Below are 22,421 nucleotides of genomic sequence, written 5' to 3' on the forward strand. Positions count from 1 at the left end.
GGTTTAAATCTTTGGATAGTACCCTACTTTTGGTTTGCTTCTTTAGTCCTTTCATTTCTTCTGTGACCACATGCTTGCACTGAATCTCTCTCTGCTTAGAGAGGTTTCTGGATTCCTGACTGAATACTAACTAAAATAAGGGATTGAGCCCTGGGTTTATCTGACCAACAAAAGAACCTTACAAGTAGAGAAAAGAGTTGGGACAGAGTCCTTGACGCTTGAGATGACGTGGTGTGTTCAAAGACACCCATGAAAGGGGGTGGAGGAGGACAGTGCAGGGCAGATGAAAGCACAGGGAGGGCCTGTGGGATTTACTCTGAATGAGACAGAAAGCCATTGGAGGGTTTTGATCACATGAGTGACTTCAACTGAAAGTGCGTAGATTGAATTTTTTTAAAAAAAGTAAGTACTTATATGGAGGTTAAATTGCAGTTGTATACGTGTTTTAAACTTCACAGTTCCTCCATCCCAATTTTTATAATACAGTTACAACCTGTAACTGTACTCACTTTGACCTCAACAGCTTCTTCCACTCTCATTAGCATCAAAATTCTTTTAATATTTTTAAATCTTTTTTGTTTGTTTTTTGTTTTTTTTCTTTTTTTTATTATATTTTAAGTTCTGGGGTACATGTGCAGAATGTGCTGGTTTGTTCATAGGTATGAACATGCCATGGTGGTTTGCTGCATCCATCACTCCCATCACCTACATCAGGTATTTCTCCTAATGCTATCCCACCCCAATCCCTCCACCACCTGCTATCTCTCCCCTATACCTCCATCCCTTTCTATCCCTCCCCTAGCCCTTCACTCCTCAAGAGGCCTTGTTTTGATTTTCTAAATGTTCTTCTGGCTATCAAATGACACTGAAACTGAAAGCACAATATGTCTTGAACCTATCATGTATCTTTTCTTTTCCATATATGTGCAGCTAAGTTATGTGCTAAAAAACACCCTTAAGTTACGATTTCTGCCTTGCTCCTCTTTCACTCTCTAAAGGTGTGAATAAAAGTAAAAATACAACACCCTCGAGAAAGGCAGCGATCTTTAAGCTTCTCAAGTGTTAACATTCTTAGTATAAAGATAGGGTGATTGGTTTACCTTAAACAGAAAATTTTCATTTGTTTTTAAAAATATTTTGGAAATGTATCTTATCCAGGATAAAGTTTTGTCACCAAAATTTTAGAAATTTTTCTTCCAAAAAACATTGCTTACTTATTAAAATTTCATTAATTTTCTTGGAAAAATGTTTAAAAAGCTCAGATTTATATTAGATTAGGACACAAATGAATGCTCATTTAAAAATACATTTATTACATTATATTTCTTTTTATTATCTCCACTACTTCATTTTGTATAAAGCATTGTATAGAAATTCAGTTTAATAACTATATCCTAATATTTCTGTCTTTACAAGGCTGTTGCAAAATTTGATTCATTTGCACACTATATTTGAAAATGAAAGATTGGAATTAAATATAAATTATGAATCAATTTTAATATGATGATACTGATGCAACATTAATAGATATCAAGGTATTTGAAAGGTTATAATTGCATTGTAAATGTTCTATATTGTTGATAGTAATTTTATAACAGTATTTGACATATATTTGATGCTCTATATTGAGAATGAGTTCCAAAGAGTTACTTATGGATTTCCCCCACAAGACCCATAAAGTCAGGGAAAGGTTGACATAGTTAGTCCCACCTCTTCTGGAAGGACAAACTATAAGAACTACTTTTCTCAAAGGGAAAATAAACTTGCCTCTAGATTCAGTGTGTTCATATGCTAGCTCCTGTCAGTCTCTGCCTTCACCTTACAAATTCGATGTGAAGTCAGCTGTTGGATTTGAACCATAATTACTGTTTGCACTGTACAACACGCTTCTTAAATGTAGATTTTTGTATGCTTTGAATTAATAACTAAATCTATACTATATCAACTATCTTAATAATATAAATGATATATTATGTAAGATGATATAACAGTATGTTTAAAATTTTTCAACAAAGGCCACAAATTAGCTCATTTTCCTCATATGTAACATAGGCATGGGGGCATTCTGGTTAATATAATTCTTGCAGTAGGACTTAACATGTAAATATAAATATTTATTCTTATACGTATATGAGATTTCATCAAAACCGCTATCAGTTTTCACTCAATATGGTATAATCACAATTTCTTATTTATGAATTATCTCATTTGCATTTAACTATTAAAAGGTTATAAAGAGAAATTTCTTTTCCCTCTTTTAAGGTCCAGTGCCATAAAATTTGATGACTTTCAATTTCATGTTTAAATGCTTTCTTTTTTTCCTTTTCTCAGTTATTATTGTGGTTGTTGCTGCTGGGTTTTGCCTAGAATTTTAAGCCTGGGCACATGAACAATTAGATCTTAAATGACAAAAATGTCTATTTAATCACTTACAAAACACATCAATATTTTCATAGAATAAATATAAAAAGTTAATTTTTTTCTAACACAAAGTGTATCTATTTTATTATTTTTAGTCCAACATCATATAAGACATTTTAAGAAAGAAGTGTTTTAAAGTGCATTTAAGAGTGTATTTGAAGTAATACAAAGAAAATGAGAGTCTGAATAAAATTAAGCAATATTGGGGGAGTTTTGGAAAATGAAATTCATTAGCTCAATATACAAGCATTCCGATTAGTTGTAGTGCCTATAGAAGCTTCTGCTTCAATATTTTCTAAATGGCTGTTGCAAATTTTTTAATTGCAGTTACTTGTATGCTTGGTAAATAGAATTAGCATAACGCAGGTACAGTATTTAGTCTAAGGCAAGAAAGGCCCTTTCATAAACCTTAAGGAATTCTGTATGGATAGAGAGTGGAGTTCCTGTGGTCAAGAGTATGTGGCCACCCTGAGGCCATGCTCCCCCTCGAAACCACTGCCTCGGCTACGAAGCCAAGCCTCACTGTACAAACAGCACTGAGTCTTCATGCAGCGCCTAGTGTCTCTTCAGCAGGTTCTTGCTAATGAGAGCAGATCATTGATCCAGTACCAGTTATACTCCTGAAGCCTAAAGAGATAGCCAGTGGGCATCTCTTGTTGCTGAGGGCTTGAGTGTAAACAGAACTGGAAAATTCAGTGTGGGATATCCAAACACTTTGCATGGGGCATTTAAGATGCCAGTTGGAGATGGATGACTCTATGGATTCTAAAATTCAATTACGCTTCTGAGCCTCATCTTACATTAGGAAACTTAAAATGACAATGCAGGTGGGGTGGGGGGGCTGATAAGTGTCATTGATGGGGAAGAGAATACTTACAGAAAAATCAAATTTGGGACCCATACATTCTTTTTGTTTTTCGGACTATACTTGGTGTGGAACATAACCAAATCAGAGCTTTAGATTTGTCTCTTATTGTTGCTTTAAAGTTAATTAACTGAGAGAGTTCTGCAACCTCAGTATAAATGTACTGTTTCAGAAAGGTCTTGTTTTCCTTGTTTTATTATGTTATTTTAGATATAAATAAATCTTTTAGACGCAACACAGAGCCTCAGTTCGGTAATGTGTAGTTTCGAACATATTATTTAATTCATTGATCTTCACACTTTTTCCTATGCTTCCATATTAAGCAGTAAGTGTTGTGACACTTCTATGACTTTTTTAAACATTTATTTTAGTTTTAGTGGATACGTGTGCAAGTTTGTTACATGAGGGTGTTATGTGATGCAGATATTAAGGGCCCAATTAATTCTGTCATCCAGGGAGTAAGCATAGTACTCAATGGGTAGTTTTTCAACTCTTGGTCCCTTCCATCTCCCCTTGTCCAGTATTCTCCTGTGTGTATTGTTGCCATCTTCAAGTCCATGATTACTCAATATTTAGGTATCACATGGAAGTGATAACATGCAGTATTTGATTTTCTGTTCCCACATTAATTTGTATAGGATAATGGCCTCCAGCTGCATTCATGTTGCTGCAAGGGTCATAATTTTGCTTTCTCATAGTGTAGAGTATCACACGGTGTATGTATACTACATTTTCTTATCCAGTCCGCTGTTGATTGGTAATAGTAAACACGTCTTTGCTATTGTCAATAACGTTACAATGAACATGCAAGTGCATGTGTCTTTTTGGTAAAATGACTTTCTTTTCTTTTGGATATATATGCAATAATGGGATTGCTGAGTTAAAAATGATAGCTCCGTTTTTAAGTTATTTGAGAAATATCTAAACTGCTTTACACAGTGGCTGACCTAATTTATATTCCCACCAAAGCCTGTAAGTGTTCCCTTTTCTCCACAGCCTCACCAACATCTGCTGCTTTTTGACTTTTTAGTAAGAGCCATTCTGACCAGTGTGACTTGATATCTCATTGTGATTTTGATTTGCATTTCTCTGATGATAAGTGATGAGCATATTTTCATATGCTTGTTGGCTGCTTGTATGCCTTCTTTTGAGAAATATCTGTTTATGGCTTTTGCTCACTTTTTAATATTTTTTTTTTGCTTATTGAATTAAGTTCTTATGGATGCTTAATATTAGACCTTGTTGGATGCATAGTGAACGTTTTCTATTATTCTATAGGTTCTTTGTTTACTCTGAGGAGAGTTTATTTTTCTATGCAGAAGCTCTTTAGTTTAATTAGGTCCCACTTATTCATTTTTGTTTTTGTTGCAATTGCTTTTGACTTAGTCAAAAATTATTTCCCAAAGCCAATGTCCAGAATGGGATTTCCTAGGTTTTCTTGTTCCAGATCTCAAGGGGAAGGTTTCCAGCTATTGCCTGCTCAGTATGACGTTGGCTGTGAGTTTGTCATAGATGGCTATTATTATTCTGAAGTATGTTCTTTAGATGCCCAGTTTTCTGAAGGTTTTTAACAGGAAGGAAAGTTGAATTTTATCAAAAGCTTTTTCATGTCTGTTGAGATAATCATATGGTTTCTGTTTCTAATTCTGTGTATGTGGTAAATCACATTCATTGATTTATGTATGTTGTGTGTTGAACCTTGCATACCAGGAATGAAGCATATTTGATTGTGGTGAATTAACACTTTGATGTGCTGCTGGATTTGTTTTGCTAGTATTTTGTTGAGCATTTTTGCATCTATGTTCATCAGAAATAGTGGGCTGCAGTTTCATTGTGTCTTTGCCAGATTTTGATATCAAAATGATACTGGCTTTGTCGAATGAATTATTAAAGAGTTCTGCCTCCTCTATTTTTTGGAACAATTTCAGTAATACTAGTACTAGCTCTCCTTTATATGTTTGGTAAAATTTTTCTGTGAGTCCATCTGTCCCAGGGCTTTATTTTGGTTAATACCTTTCTTTTATTACTAATTGATTTTCAAAACTCTGTTCATGATTTTAATTTCTTCCTGATTCAACCTTGGGAGGTTGGAAGTTGATTGTTTCAGGATTCTTTTCTGCATCCTCTGGATTTTTCAGTTTCTATGCATGGAAGTGTTTATAGTAGTCTCTAAGGACCTTTTATTTTTCTGAGGAATTAATTGTAATGTTACCGTTGCCATTTCTGATTGTGCTTATTTGGATTTTCTACCTCTCTCTTTTTGGCTAATCTAACTAGCAGCCTATCAATCTTGTTAGTCCTTTCAGAAAACCAGGTTTTGCGTTTGTTGACCCTTTTAATGGATTTCTGGGTCTTCATGTTGTTTGGTTCTGCTCTGATTTTAGTTATTTCTTTTCTTCTGCTAGTTTTGGGGCTAGTTTCTTCTTATTTTTCTAGTTCATCTAGGTGTATTATTAGCTCATTGATTTGAGATCTAATTGCTTGACATAGGCATTTGGTCCTATAAACATTCTTCTTAATAATGCTTCTGTTGGATCCCAACAACTTTGTCATGTGTCTCTGTTTTAATTTTTTATTTTCAATAATTTTTTTTAATGTCTGCCTTAGTTTCATTGTTTATTCAAAAGTTATTTTGGAGCAAGTTGTTTAATTTTCATGGAACTGTGTGGCTCTGAGATATTTTCTTGTTATTGATTTCCATTTTTATTCCATGGTGGTCCAAGAGTATGGTTGGTATAATTTTTGTTTTCTGAATTTATTGAGACTTGCTTTATCACAATGCACTTTATCAATCTTAGAATATGTTCCATGTTCCAATTAGAAGAATGTATATTCTGCGTTTGATGGGTGGAGTATTCTATAGACATCTATTAGGTCCAATTAGTCAAGTGCTCAATTTAAGTTCAGCATTTATTTGTTATTTTTCTGTCTTAATGATCTGTTTAACACTGTCAGTGACATGTTGAAACCACCCACTGTTATTGTGTGATTGTACAAGTCTTTTCACAGGTCTAAAAGCACTTGTTTTATAAATCTGGGTGCCTTAATATGTGTTGCATATATATGTGGAATAGTTAAATTTTCCTGTTGAACTGAATCCTTTTGTCATTTTATAATGCCTTTTCTTGTCCTTTTTAGTTTGTTCATTTAAAGTCTGTTTTACCTCTAATCTTTTTTTCTTTTTTCTATTTGCATGGTATATCTTTCTTCAACTCCTTACTTTGAACTTATGACTGGCTTTACATATGAGATGGGGCTGAAGACAGCAAACAGTTGGGAGTATTTTTTTTAATACAACTTGCCACTGTGTTCCTTTTAAGTGGGGACTGGCTTTGGAAGGCTGAGGGTTTGCTTTATATGAACTTGTGTTGTGGTCAAGATGCCTGAAAGGTTTATTCAAGCTGGTGAACAAACTATTTGAACTGTTTTCTGCTTGCTTGGCAATAAGCATATGATTAATAAATGTTGCCTGTGTGGCAGAAAATTTGTTTTAGAACTTGTTTTATCATAATCTGTTGAGCAGTTTGTGGGAAAGTAATTTCCACCTACCTCAAAAACATTTCTGAGGCTATAAATAGTTAGCTTTGAAAACACAAGTAAATCTTAGAACACTCAACCGTTTCTCCTTCAGATGAAGCGTAATGAAAACCAATATGAAGGGATCTGAAGCAAAGATAAAGGTTAACTTGGTTAGAGCCTGTGAATTTGATAGTGTTATAAAGCATGGTTTTAAAAAGTATTTCCATAAATATTTATTGGAACATGGGGGGAAAAGTTCATCGTTATTTCCCATTTCCAAGTGAATTTTGAATTTCAAACCCTTCCATCTCCTCATGTTTCTCTGTCAGTTAGTTTGAAGTTATCTCATTTTCTTGATTTCCTCAGAGATCACAATCCAGACTCAGGCCTAACATCAACTGCCCAAGAACTTTGCCCCATGAGGTCAGATTATCTAGTGTTACAACCAAGCATTAGGGGCTTGTCTTTTTGTCAAGAGGATATTTAGCTTGCTCTTTCTATGCAAGACAAGCAAACTGTTTCCTCCTAGAAGCCTGAGAGAGTGAGGAGGAAAATCCCAAAGGAAAAAGAAAATAATCTGGCTACATTATAATTATAGATTCTCTCTTGCAAAATATGATTTTAAAAAAGAAAACATCCAAATAGAGTGAAAGATTATTTATATATATATATATGTATATATATATATATATAATATACATGTATATTAATTTAATTTTTTAAAAAAAGAGAAGTAGAAAATGGGCAAAAAAAAAGTAAACAGACAGTTTTCAAGATTAAAAAAAAATCCCATATGACAACTGCACATTTAAAAAATGCTGGTTAGTCGTTAGAAAAACACAAATTAAAATTACCATGTATGCTACAGTAACCTCATTAGACAGGCCTGAAAACAAGGATATTTAGCAAGTGTAACTATTATATATTTCTAGTGAATGTAAATAGTTGAAAACACTTTGGGAAATAATTTAGCAATATCTACTAAATCTAATGATGTGTATACCTTATGACCCAGAAATTCCAATACTTGATATACTCAACAGAATTGTATAGATATACTCACCCAAGACATGCACAAGTCTACACACAGAAGCATCATAATATTAGTCAAAAACTGGATGCAAACCAAACATCATGCAACAAATAACTTTTAGTATTCCTAGACAGTAGTATTCAACAGACAACTCACAGTATTCATTAAATGAAATACTCTGTCACAATAAGAATGCTCAATTTCATGTTGCCATATGCAAAATCATGGATATATCTCACCATGATAATGTTAAGCAAAAAAAAAAAAAAGAAAGAAAGAAATCAGAAACAAACAATCACAATATCATCTATGTAAGTATGAAAAGTTTATGAGACAAATTTTTAGTATTAGAAGTCAAAGTAGAGTTTACTTTTGGGGGAATAGTGGCTTGAAATGGGTATAAGGGAAGGTTCATTGGTAAAGATAATGTTCATTTCTTGATCCGAACCTCACTTATATAAATGCATTTGTTTTGTGAAAATTCATTTATTTATAATTATATACTTTTAGATATATGCTGTAATTTACTAACATTTTCATATTAACAAGTCTTATTTTAACAATTATTTGAGAAAACCTCACAGTTTTATTCTGATTTTTAAAGTAGCAATCATAGAATGTTTTCTGGAGTGAATTACAAAATATAAGGATATAAGAACAGCTTTAAGCACACTTTGAATTTCAAAGATTCATGAAACTATTCTTAAAATATCTTTATCTGTTACCACCAATATTAAAGGTAAACTAAGAAAGAAATAGCTTTGTCTCCAACTCTCTAATAATAAGCATAAAATCATTAAAAAATTTGATGTACCAAACTTGAGTGTTCCTCACAAAATATTTTTCTAGCTGGAATTACTATTTATATCATATGTAAAGTGTTTTACATTACAATTTATCTGACTTTAGAGAATTCACTAATGAAGGTTGTTATTCCTGTAATCTAGACTTATATTCCAGCTCCTATATCTCACTGCATAGCAACATATTTAACAGATTCTGAAGTAAGAAAGTCCTGAGATATAGAGTGTCTCAGAGGTGGAAGTGGTTTATTAAGAGTTTAATAGGAGCCAGGCATTCTATGATAAAAATAGACACTATCCCCAAACTCATGAGGTTTACAGTTTCTAGATGATAATGAACACTAAACAAATTTATAAGCAATATATTTGTCCTGGAATATGATTAAAAATAGTATGGAAAAAAGAGCAAAAGAGAATAGCAGTGTCTAGTTCTTTTTTAAGGCTGAATAATGGTCGCTTCTGTGGGTATACATGTGCCATATCTTCTCTCTTCATTCATCCACTGATGAGCACTATATCTTACAAATGATGCTGAAATAAATAGGAGAGTGCAGCTATCTCTATAAAGTGCTGATTTCATTTTCTTTGCCTGTATATCCCAGCAGAAGAATTGTTGGGTCCTATGGTACTCGTACTTTTAACTTTTTAAAGAAATATCTGTACTACTTCCAAAAATTACTGTACTAAATTATAGTACCCCCAACAGTGTAGAAGAGTTCCCTGTTCTGCACTCCCTTGCCAACACTTTTTTGTTTTTTTTTTTTTTTTTTTGATATTTTTTTGCTCTGTTGCCAGGCGCCTGTCTGGAGTGCAGTGGTGTGACCTTGGCTCACTGCAACTTCTGTTCCCTGGTTTCAAGCAATTCTCCTGCCTTGGCCTCCTGAGTAGGTGGGACTACAGGTGTGCACCACCACGTCCAGCTAATTTTTGTATTTTAGGAGAAATGGGGTTTCACCATATTGGCCAGGATGGTCTTGATCTCTTGACGTTGTGATCCGCCTACCTCAGCCCAAAGTGCTGGGATTACAGGCATGAGCCACTGCGCTTGGTCCCTTGCCAACTCTTCTAATTGCTTGTCTTTTTTATAATAGCCATTTTAACCGATGTAAGGTGATATCTCCTTGCGTTTTCAATTTACATTTCTCTGTTGATTAGTGATGTTGAACACTTTTTTTCTATACTGTACTAGTTGGCCATTTGTATGTCTTCTTTGAAAAAATGTCCATTCATGTCTTTTATCATTAAAAAAAAAAATCAGGTTATTCATTTACTTGTTACTATGTTGTGTGAATCCTGTATATATTTTGGATAGTAACCCAGTATCAGATTTATGGTTTACAACATTGTCTTCTAATTTTTAGGCTGCCTTTTCATTATGTTGATTGTTTTATTTGCTGTGCAGAAGCTTTTTCGTTTGATGCAGTGCTACTTTTGTATTCTTGCTTTTGTTGCCTGAGATTTTGTTGAGCTATACAAAAAGAATCATTGACAAAACCACTTAGTGTCAAGGAACATAACATTTCATATAATCCTACATACCTGAGCGTACAATTACCAAGCCAGTTTTAGTTAAGCTCATATATTGCATTAATACATGAAAAATACAAATTCCATCTTTAGGTATTTGTTTTCTTGCTCCATTGGAATGTGTGAATGTGCTTTTGTGTGTATGTGTGTGTTGAACTTTAGATCCCCTCTCAGCTTAAGCTAGCTATCCTAGGTTTTGCTATCCACTCGTTAAATAAGTAAGTCTCAGAAGGCTTTTTCTATATTGCTGATCAAATACAGGACAGCATTTGCTCAAGAACAGAGTCCTGAAAAGAAAGAGGTGGAAAGTGTCCTCTAGTACAAGAGTTGATAAACTTTTTCTGTAAAAGAGTAGATGAGGATAATAAATATTTTAGACTTTGCATGTAACACATAAAATCTATTTTATATTTTTCTATCTTTCTTGAAACTGTTTAAAATATTAAAAAATCCTTAGCTTATTGGATACCTAAAAATGAACTATAAGCTGAATTTTTTCATAGTTTGCAACACCTTCTCTAGATTTTCAGATTTATTAATGTGTATGCCACAGAGCATTTCAGATAGATCACCTATCTCTTCTCCCAATTTTAAAGTCATGGAATTTATTCATTATTTTAACACTATTAATATGTAGTACATATATTTCTTTATTTTTATTTTTAAATTGACATACAGGTCCACATTTATGAAGTGAAGTTTACTGTTTTAAATTTTATTTATTTTTCATTAGTGTTTTAATAAATGTATATGTGAATAATGATCAAATCAAGGCATTTGGCATATCTATCAGCTCGCACATGTATTATTTCTTTGTGGTGAGAATATTTAAAAGTGTCTCTCCTAGCTACTTTGAAACATATAATACCTTAGTGGTAACCATCATCACCCTACTTTGCAATAGAATACCAGAACTTATCCCATCTATCTAATTGTAACTTTGCACACATTAACTGACTCCTTTCCAAACTTCTGTCCCCTCTCCCCTTCCCAGACTCTGGTAACAATGCTCTACTCTGGATATCTAGAACAATCTGTCTGTCCCTGCCCCTACTCCCAGCTTTTTTTTCTTAAGATTCCACAGATGAGTGAGATGATATGGTATTTGTCTTCTTATACCTGGCTAGTTACACTTAATATGATGTCCTCCAAGTTCATTCATGTCACAGTGATCAAATTTTATTATTTTGTGTAAACAGTATTCCATTATATATATATATGTATATATATCACATTTTTGTTATTCCTTCATTTGCTGGTGGACACTTATATTGATTCCATATCTGGGCTATTGTAAATAGTGCTGCCTACTAGTTAGATTTGGTTTGCATTCCCTTATGGTTAGTGATGTAGAACACTTTTTAATTTACCTGTTGACAAATTGTCTTCTTTGAGCAAGTGTCTATTAATGTCTTTTATCCATTTTTGATTAGGTTATTTGGGAATTTTTTTCTAAGTTCTTTAAATTTTCTGAGAATTAAGCAGTTGTTACATATATGCTTGCAAATATTTTGTTGCCGTCTATAGATTCTCTCTTCACTTTTTAATGTGTTTTCTTGGCAGTACAAAAGCTTGTTTAGTTTGATGTGATCCCATTTGTCTGTTTTGCTTTTGTTGCCTGTGCTTTGTAAGTCTTATTTTAAAAATCATTGGCCAGCCCAATGTCCTAAAGCATGTCTCTTAATATTTTTTCCTAAGAGTTTCATAGTTTTTGGTCTTACATTTAAGTCTTTAATCCATTCTGAGATGCTATTTTGTATATGGTGAGTAGTAGGGGTCTAGTCTCATTCTTCTATATGTGGATAGTCAATAATTCCAGCACTGAATTTCCTTAAGACCATTATTTTAAATTCTCTTTCTGTCAATGTATAGAATTCTTTTGTTGTTATTTAGAATGATTGTGTACTTTGGTGGTGCCACATTTCCTGTGAAGATTAGGCGATTATCCTGTGGAAATGACTTCTCGAGTCTGTGCCAGTGATTGGGACCACCTAGGGTATTCATCTTAATTGTCCCCATATGAAAAATTCCCCTGGCTCTATGTTGATTCTGGCAGCAGGGTGACAGTATGGCAGAGGTACCCACTCTGTCATGCTATCTTGAGCTTTCCTGTTCCACAGGGATTTTTTTTCCCCTAGTACTCTGCAGTGTATATTCTCAGTCACTGCAGTCAAAATATGGTTGTTTATTTGTTGTTTTTGTCCTTTTGTAGGGGTGGGGGAAAATGAGCTCCAGTCTACTCTAGTAGGCCATCTTGCTGTTGTCACTCCATAGTATACTTCAAAGGCTATGTTAGCAAATAAACTAAGCTGGTGGAATGCACTAGTCTAACAACATTAGGAAGACTTAAAAACCTTGGTTATAGTCTGTCATAAGTAAATTAATTTAGATTTTCTTATAAAAGTGCTTCTGCATTTAAGTTTTAAACACCACTTCATTTAATAATTGTAGAATCTGTACAACAATTGATTACATGCCTTCTACACTTATATTAATAAATTAGCTATTTCACTTCTTCAAAAACATACCACCTTTAGTCTTGGCACATAATTCCATGATTATATTTGATATTGTCTCCAGGACTGTAAACAATAATATGCATGGGCCTGAATTGCCACTGTTCAAATAGCATGCAAATTTCTTACTTTCAGTTTCCTCTTAGGTTCTCTTAAGGAATTCAATTTCCTCTTAACTTCAACTTTTAAAAAATGTTGTTGCTAAAATAAATTTGAGTAGACAGAAGAATATGGTTTACATTTACATTTTTCTCAACTATTGGGATAATTCCTTAAGTTAAACAAAAGTTTATAAACATCTTAATTGGTTGCCTAATGTTTTGCACTATCCACAGTTTATTCTGGATTTTAGACTTTTCCAGATTTTCATACACACCTGTGCTTTATTTTTTGGTGACTCCATGGTTATTTTATAGAAAGAGACAAAAAAAAAAATTTTAGAGTAAAGAGGCTTTGAATATTAACGGCACAAGGTCATCAAGATAGCAGCCTGAATGATCTTTTATTATTTTTCTTTCTGCCTAAAATTAAAATGATCTTTAAAATGTATTTTATCTGAGAGAAAATGGGCATTTGTAGATGTTTTTATAAAGCACTTTGGGTGAGTTTGCATATAAAGGATGCTGCTTATTCTGAATTCAGTGTCTGCATGGATTTTTTTTTTTGCCAGGGCAATTAAGAAGAGAAATAGTGACAGTAATAGAAATACCATTGATAAAGTCTATGTACTTGAGGCAGAAAGTCATTACTTTAAGAAATGAATGAAGAGCCACTGTCTAAAGAAAAGGAAATCCAAAGTTCTCTGCAGTAAATAAATTACTTTCAACATTAGGAAACAGCTATAGTGAGATGGGATTTGGGTAATAAGGAAAATAGATCAGAACCTGCAGATAAAAAGTATTAACAAATTGTCACAAGAAAAGAATAAGAGGACTCAAAGCAAGATCACATAGCCCTGACCTAGGTAAGGGACCGAGGGTTTGTTGATGGGAGCAATAATTAATAATTTCATTAGCATTTTTAAAAATAGGGCTTACAAGGTAACCTCAAACACAATTACTGTATTATTGCTTATAGCCACATGTACTATAAGGGAACTCAATATAAAGTCAACCCACATTGTTTGCTGTAGCTAGTTTTTATAAAGTTGCAGAGAGCATTAATTAGCAAATACCTAATTGTTACCTTTAGGTAAAATACTGGGTTAGACTTTTGCCAGACGAATAATCAACTGACTAATATATTATTTTATGAGGGTTTCTGCTTAAAGATAACTTATTAAATATGTATTGTTGATTCATTAACACTGAACTTACAGCCAGCAGCACTGTAACTCATACTGTCAGGAAACTTATCTAACCCACCTGTATTTTTCTCTCTAAGGCACATAACAGCTTTCCTGTGCTGAGGAACACTAGGCAACATTTCAGCACTATGCTTTGGGCCAAGACCATGAAACAAACAAACAGACAGACAACAACAAAGCCAGTTGTCTGCAGGATGATAGCTGAAGCAAGAAGGTAATGAATTACTTTGTTGGGCTAAAACTGAAAATCTGGTTCTAGGTTCTGTAAAGGCATGTGTCTGTTAATGGCCTCAGAAGTGTCATGAGCACTGACTTTGGGGTTACAAATGGATTTTAGCCAGTAGGTGAATTTGTAAATATGGAATCAGCAAATAACTAAGATTGAGTGGTCAATAATATGTGGGATTAATTCTTAAAATAATATTGTTATTTTAAGAATGCTGTAATGTTCCTGGGAAAAAGGTAACTGAACAGGATGAATGGCAGTCCAGGATAAGTATTTTCATATGGAACCCTAGAACACTGACATTTTTGGCCAAGTGTGAGCATACATAGTCCCAGAAATTTATACCACTAGAAAATGGGCTTTTTTGTTTGTTTTGTGTTTTGTTTTTGAGATGGAGTCTTGCTCTGTCACCCAGGCTGGAATGCAATGGCATGATCTTGGCTCACTGCAACCTCCGCCTCTCGGGTTCAAGCAATTCTCCTGCCTCAGCTTCCCGAGTAGCTGGAATTACAGGCGCCCACCATGACCCTCAGGTGATTTTTGTATTTTTAGTAGAGACGAAGTTTTGCCATGTTGGCCAGGCTGGTCTGGAGCTCCTGACTTCAGGTGATCCACCTGCCTTGGCCTCCCAAAGTGCTGGGATTATAGGCATCAGCCAATGTGCCCAGCCGAAAGTGGACTTCTTTAGAGCAGGGCCTAATCTGTCTTGATTACAGTGATGTGTGAGGCTTAGCACAGTATCTGGCATAATTAAGCCTTCTAAAGAGAGTTGGTGAAAAATATGTTTATATAAATGTTACCCCTCTCAGAGGCATTTGTGCTTTTATTGTCCACATTTTATTTTTAGTCTGCTTCCACCACTCTTCAGTATTCCTCTCTTCAAAATATCTGGAGTTGAAATAATCCCATCTTGACTTAACATTTTAATTTTGTTTTCCTAAACTATATTTTTATCCTTTTCTTTGACTATAATAGATTCTACCACGTCGTGGTCATCATTGTCCAAGTTTTCAGTAACTTCCCATTTGTATTAGTCTGTTCTCACACTGCTATAAAGATACTACCTGAGACTGGGTAATTTATAAGAAATTAAGTTTAGTTGACTCACAGTTCTGCATGTCTGAGGAGTCCTCGGGAAACTTACAATCATGGCAGAAGGGGAAGAGGCACATCTTACATGGCAGTAGGCAAGAGAGCATGTGCAAGAGCAGGGGAGACTGCCTTATAAAAACATCAGATCTCATGAGAACTCTCTGTCACGAGAGCAGCATAGGGGAAATGGACCCCATGATCTAATCACCTCCCACCTGGTCCCTCTCTTGATCTATGAGGAGTATGGAGGTTACAATTTGAGATGAGATTTGGTGGTGACACAGAGCCAAATCATATCACTGTCCCTCTTCTGGTGAGTATGAGGTTGAGTCTGTAGTTTGCATTGCTTTTTCAACTTGTTAAAAGAAAATCAAGTTCCAAAACAATTAAATAACATCTCTTTACACACACACATACACACACACACACACACACACACAGAGAAATATCCACATATCCCACACACAAATTTCTTTTGTTAATATAATAATAATTTGGAGTATTTAAAAGGCTGAACATCCCAAACTTTCCCCTGCCTAGGGATCACCTAAAAGTATTTTGAGAAAGCATTATCTATATCCTCCAACTACTTAGAATGTATTAAATAAATACCTGCAAGAATTACATCTCCTTCTGGTTTTTTTTTTCTTTTTAATTCTTTCTTATATTATTTATTGCTTATTATCCATAAATGGTTTTATATTCAATGCTGTTGACTCTATAAGGCATAGAGGCAGAACATTATATGTCACATGTATTTTCTCCAGCATCCCAGTTTTATTCTTTCTAAATACAGCCTTAGGTATTTCAGGTTCTGACTCCCATGGTAACCTAGATGCTAGAAATTCTGCTTCATTCCAATGAGTTATAACCTATTCTGAGAACAAAGCTAAGGTTACTAAAATGTCACAGTAAAGTTGTGAATTTTATGTATTTTAAGTGTGGCAATGTGCACACTCAAATAATTTTTCTTGTTGAAAATACTAGAAACTTTCTCAAAAATTACTTGAGCAAACTTTATATTTTATTGGTAAGATAAATCAGTAATTTCTTATTTAAGATGAAGAATGAGCACATATATTTAGTTCCTCTGCCTACTGAGAACTCAGTATGAACTATAATAAAAGAAGTCAAAAATAAAGAAAAGCATGTGGCCGGGTGTGGTGGCTCACACCTGTAATCCCAGCACTTTGGGAGGCCGAGATGGGCAGATAACAAGGTCAGGAAATTGAGATCAGCCTGGCCAACATGGTGAAACCCTGTCTCTACTAAAATACAAAAAATTAGCTGGGATTGGTGGCGCGCACCTGTAGTCCCAGCTACTCAGGAGGCTGAGGCAGGAGAATGGCTTGAACCCAGGAGGCAGAGGCTGCAGTGAACCGAGATCATGCCACTGCATTCCAGCCTGGTGACAGAGCAAGACTCCATCTAAAAAAAAAAAAAAAAAAGCTGAGTGGGCTAGTTAATCTATTTATAAGAAAGTTAAAAAATATGAATATTATATTTCTGATTTAAAAATGAAGAAAAGCTAATAAGTTCATACAAGGCCTTGGATCCTGGGAAATTACTGTTTTCTGAACTCTTTTCTTTTTTTTTTTTATATTAAATTCCCTTTTTATTTTTATTATTATTATTTTTCCCCATTTATTTATTTTATTGCATTTTAGGTTTTGGGGTACATGTGAAGAACATGCAAAATTGTTGCATAGGTACACATGTGGCAGTGTGATTTGCTGCCTTCCTCCCCATCATCTACATCTGGCATTTCTCCCCTTGCTATGTCTCCCCAGCTCCCCACCCCCCACCGTCCCTCCCCTATTTCCCCGCAACTGACCCCAGTGTGTAGTGCTCCCCTCCCTGTGTCCATGTGTTCTATATAAATGAGTAGCCCCAAATCAGCATGACAGTACCATCTGGGTGGCTCAATCTTTGTTGATCCTGTGGAAAAAAAGTACCATGACGGCCAGTAGAGTGATCTGCTTACCAGCCCATTTTCCTGGGATTGGAGCCAGCCACAGTGCCTAGAATGATCCACAGGAGTGACATCCAGAGCTCCTCGAGGCATTTCTTTGATTTCATATTTGGATAAAAGAGTCAAAGAATTACCTGAGGAGGAGCACTGGGTATTAGGGCCCACATAGATATGAGTCTGGATGGGATGTCTACCATGGATAATACTGTGAACCCTAGCCAGCCTCAGGCAGAGGACAAGCAAATAAAAAATTATCAAGGAATGCAATCAAATTTTGAGATGCTAAAATGTCCATGGCCCAAGGCAATCTAAAGGCAGAACTGGACACATAAAATAATAAGTTTCCTAGCTGTAGGCTCATTAATTTTTGTAATGAAAAACCCACTATAGACAAGGATATCATTAGCCCATACGGCACGCTTTGGAAAACTAAGGGAAAATATTTTCTTTGAAGTACTTTAGCAGTATTTATCAGAAGCCTGTAAGATATAGATTTTGCTACAACATAACACTGTCTACTGAAACTATAGACATTTCACACTTTCTCTTATATCACTTAACTTCATTATTGCCAGCAGGAATCTTTGAAGGTTGCATCACACTGTATTGCATGTACCTATAATAGTACATGACAGTGTTGCCAAAGGTTTTGTTGAATGAAGATACTAGATCTTAAATAATCCCTGAATCAACAATAAATTCATATTGTTTCTGAAAATATTCAATTATATATGGTACCCAAAATGTGTACAGGATTACAAGTTTTATTTTATATATTAGATGTTTAAATTTCTGTATCCTTATAATTATATATATATAAAATTGTATATTTACAGAATAATATATATTATATATTATCCTTATAATCATGTATATACAGGATATAATTCTATATCCTTAACATTTGTATTAAGTCAATAAAATACACTGCTCAGTTAAAAAGAAAGATAACTGTGCAAAGTATTTTATTGACTTAATACAAATGTTCCCAAAGAAAAGATATTTAGTTAGTGTTCATGCAAACACACACACAAAGACACACACACACACACACACACACACACCCCTTTTTTTGTAATTTTTCTTTTGTCAGAAAAGTAAAGGTTTTAGAAAGAGAGAGAGAGAGAGAAACATTTCTACTGAACAAATATTAATGGAACTTTTTTCTTTGTTCTTGGACAAAGTTCACTTTTCAAGAAAACGTCATTTTGACATCAATCAGTTCTTTGAAAAAAAAAAATTGGTTTGGCTCAGCTGAGGCATGTTAAGTGATGTGCTAAACTAGGGCTTTTAAATTGTTCCCCTTCCTGTCATGCACCAATTTCCTATACTACATTACACCCAGCACCTCATTTACTAGAATTGGTCATTTTGGTTTACAAGCAAAAACAATACTTGGTTACTCCATTATAACCAAAATAGTATTATTTGCAACTCAAGAATATTCTGTTTACATCAGAGGCACACACTACTCAACTGAATAAATACTTTTGTGGCTTCAGAATATAATTACTCTGATAAAAAAAAATAACTTTGGCTAGTTTACTTTTACATTGAATTTATAATAGAGAAAAATTAAGTGTTGATCAGAGTATCATTGGCTTATTCTTGAAAAGAACACTTAATACCCGATATAACAAAGCAAGTTATTTTTTCTTATGCCACTCCAACGATATTTATTTAGTGCCAGAATTTAACATTTTGTATAGATTTGCAGATTTGTTTAAAATACATTGTCAAACACTGTTCAAAAAATAATCTGTTTAATTTTCCAGATTAATAAGGATATGAGTTAAAAATATCAAAATTCTTAATTTGTATGTCTTTTAGAATTCCTGTTGTTTTAGAAATGTTACATGGAAAGACTTTTGTGATATTTTCCACCAGAGAAGTTATGCATGAGTTTCTAATGTAAACTGCAAAGAAAACTGGTTAGTATTCTTAAGTGTAATTGGAAATATACATAGTTTGTAAACAATTGCAGTCTATGCTGTCTAGGAGTTTAGCATTCACAACTGTGACTCACAAAGTAAAATCACAGAGTGATCAGCAAACTCCTGAAGAGGAACTAATGCAGGCAGAAACTTGGATAAGAACTATAAACCTAAGTATAGTAAGATAATGGTCCTTCCCTTTAAGCTAACCACAATCTATATAGTCTCTCACCTCAAGTGTGACATTCAGGCATCTTTACACTCCTTGGTATCCTCTTTTACCCTTTCAGAAGAAAAGTCAATTTTGTAAATTACCAAAACCTCCATGTAAATTATTATATCTTGATGGGTTGCTTTTCCCAAGATATGTATTTTTTTTTCATTTAATTTTATCTGGGTTCAGAGAATTGAAATAACTTGCTCAGGGACATAAAGCATGTTTGCAACAGAGCAGTCATGAATCTGAGATATCCTAGTTCTTGGCAGTGTTTTCCTAAAATCACCTCACTTGCCTAACGTTGGGTAGAAAATATTCAAAATGTTTCTACAAAATGTGCAAAAGTATTAGTAATGTAATTGCTTCATTAGGAGCCCAGAGAAAATAAAAACAGTAAGTGTGCACATGCTAATACTGTATTCTCATAATGTGATTAATGGTTACTGTTAATATAGACTAAAAAGTACGGTGTCTTCTTTGTACGTCTTAGAAGGATATTAACCTAACAGAAACTATGTTACTATTAATTAGCTTTTGAAAGCAGCGTGTCCTTCACAACATTAACTTATTAACTTAGTTATAAAAATAATTACATCTGTTAGAATAGCTCTTCCTTTAAACTGACAAAGAGGTCGTTGTTGTAGAATATAATTTCAATTGTGATACATGTTGCACAAGAATAAAAATATCATATGTAGGTTTCAAGCTGTTCCCTTTAAAGGTCCATGAAATCTGAACATGATGATGGGTCAGAACTCAAGCTCTTTCTAACTTTTTTATACTCAATATCATGTTGCTGGTGACATGAACAATGAGTGGGTTAAATTAATTATAGAAAGTACGACTATAAGTCATGGCACAAGGACATTCAGAGGGGGAAAAAAGTATGTGCTAATTAGATCTGAGAAAAATGCATTATAGTAAAACTTAAAACTTAGTAAAAGTCAAAGATGTCACGCAAAATGTAGGAACACTAAATATCATGAAAAAGGTATAATGATACTTTCCTCTTTATAAAATTTTCCTGTTATAAATGAGGGAATTTGTAAACAGCTATCATGTTGTCAGCTGTTTTCATTTTAAACATAATCAATCACTGTAAGGTGCAGCATAAACCTCTACCAGTGAAAATAAGACAGTGGCTAATAAAAGCTAAGATGACAGAAGAGGGCCATCGCTTGTTATTCTGGAATAAAATGGACAAACGAAGGCCCATGGGAGGATAAAAACATTAAATATTAAGTGAGCAGGAGGGAACCTGCAATTCTCATATCATAAGTGAATGTTTCCAAAGAAAAGAATTTATGTGATGAATGGCTACCAATTACACAGAGTCAGAATTAGAGAGAGTTATATTCAATCATTTGTGACCCTCTACCCATTGTACAGTGAATGTGGCTAAATCTGAGCCATGTCACATAACAAATGGAACGTTATTTGAAATAACATTGAAGAAATTATATTGATGAATGCATACAAAATAATTTTCCTTTTAGATATTCTGTATTTCAAAATAAGTTTATTCTACAATTCCTGTATGATTTTAAGTAAACATACAAGAAAGTAAGGTAATTTTATGAATCTAGGATATGATATTTTCAATAAGTTATGCCCCACAAAAAATAACCAATACTTATGAGGATGTGGAGAAAATTTAACTGTTATAAATTGTTAGTGGGAATATAAATTAGTATAGCCATTATGGAAAGCAGTATGGAAGTTCCTCAAGAAACTACACATAGAACTACCATAAAATCCAGCAATCTCACTACTGGGCATGATATCCAAAGGAAAGCAAATTACCATTTCTAAGAGATATCTGCATTCCCACCTATGTTGCATCGTTAGTCACAGTAGTCAAAATATGGAATCAACCTGAATGTCCATCAACAGATGAATGGATAAAGAAAATGTGGTATCTCTATGAAATGGAGTACTATTCAGCTACAAAATAATAATTTTCTAAAATCCTGTCATTTGTGTGACATGGATGAGCTTGGAGGAGAGTATGTTAACTGAAATAAGCCAGGCACAGAAAGACAAGTACTGTATTTTCTCATATGTGAAAACTTTAAAAGTTGATTTCATAGAAATAAACAGTGGAGTGGTTACTAGACCCCAGGAAGGGTAATGGGGAGGGAATAGTCAGAGGATGGCTGTATGATTCCTATTCCCCTTTGAGGTATGTCTTATAAGCACTATCACAGTTTAAAATACATTTCCAAGAGACTGTTATTAATAGCTTACTTTGAAACTTGTCATTTTCTAGTAATTGGCTGAGCTTTTTTTCCTCTACTCTGTAATTACCACATATAAATATTCTTTATTTTGAACCAATGCTATTCTTAAAATTAATGTAACAATTAATCTAAAACTTTAAATGAAAAATCACACTTTAATCACATTAACAGTTAAATTTTTAGTTAATGTACTTAAAGGAGTTTCACCAATGGCTTTTCTCTTAAACTGTAACATGCTCTAAAAATATATTTTTCATAGCTTATTGCTTCTGCACATACTGTGCCTTCTGTCTGGCATAGCACTCATCTTTCAGAACGAATTAAACATTGCATCCTCTGTTAAGGGTCTCTTGAACAATCTCCAATGGCCATATATTATTTTTATGGCATGTATTAATTAATTAATAGGGTTTTCTTAATGTCTATCTTCAAATTGTGAGCTCCTCCGGAGCAGGAACACTGTCTTCTTTTGTTGTTTGTTCCAACTTTAGTATGGCACTTGATACACAGTAGGTATTTATTATATATTTTCTGAATGAATTTTTTTTTGAGACAAAGTCTCATTCTGTTGCTCAAGTCGGAGTGCAGTGGCACAATCTTGGCTCAGTAAAACCTCCACCTCTCTGGTTCAAGTGATTATCCTGCCTCAGCCTTCTGAGTAGCTGAGACTACAGGCCCACACCACCATGCCCAGCCAGGGTTTTGTTGTTGTTTTTGTTGTTGTTGTTTTATTTTGTATTTTTAATAGAA

Source organism: Sapajus apella, unplaced genomic scaffold, assembly GCF_009761245.1.
Source record: "Sapajus apella isolate SASKATOON/1434 unplaced genomic scaffold, GSC_monkey_1.0 scaffold4, whole genome shotgun sequence".
Classification (NCBI taxonomy): Eukaryota; Metazoa; Chordata; class Mammalia; order Primates; family Cebidae; genus Sapajus; species Sapajus apella.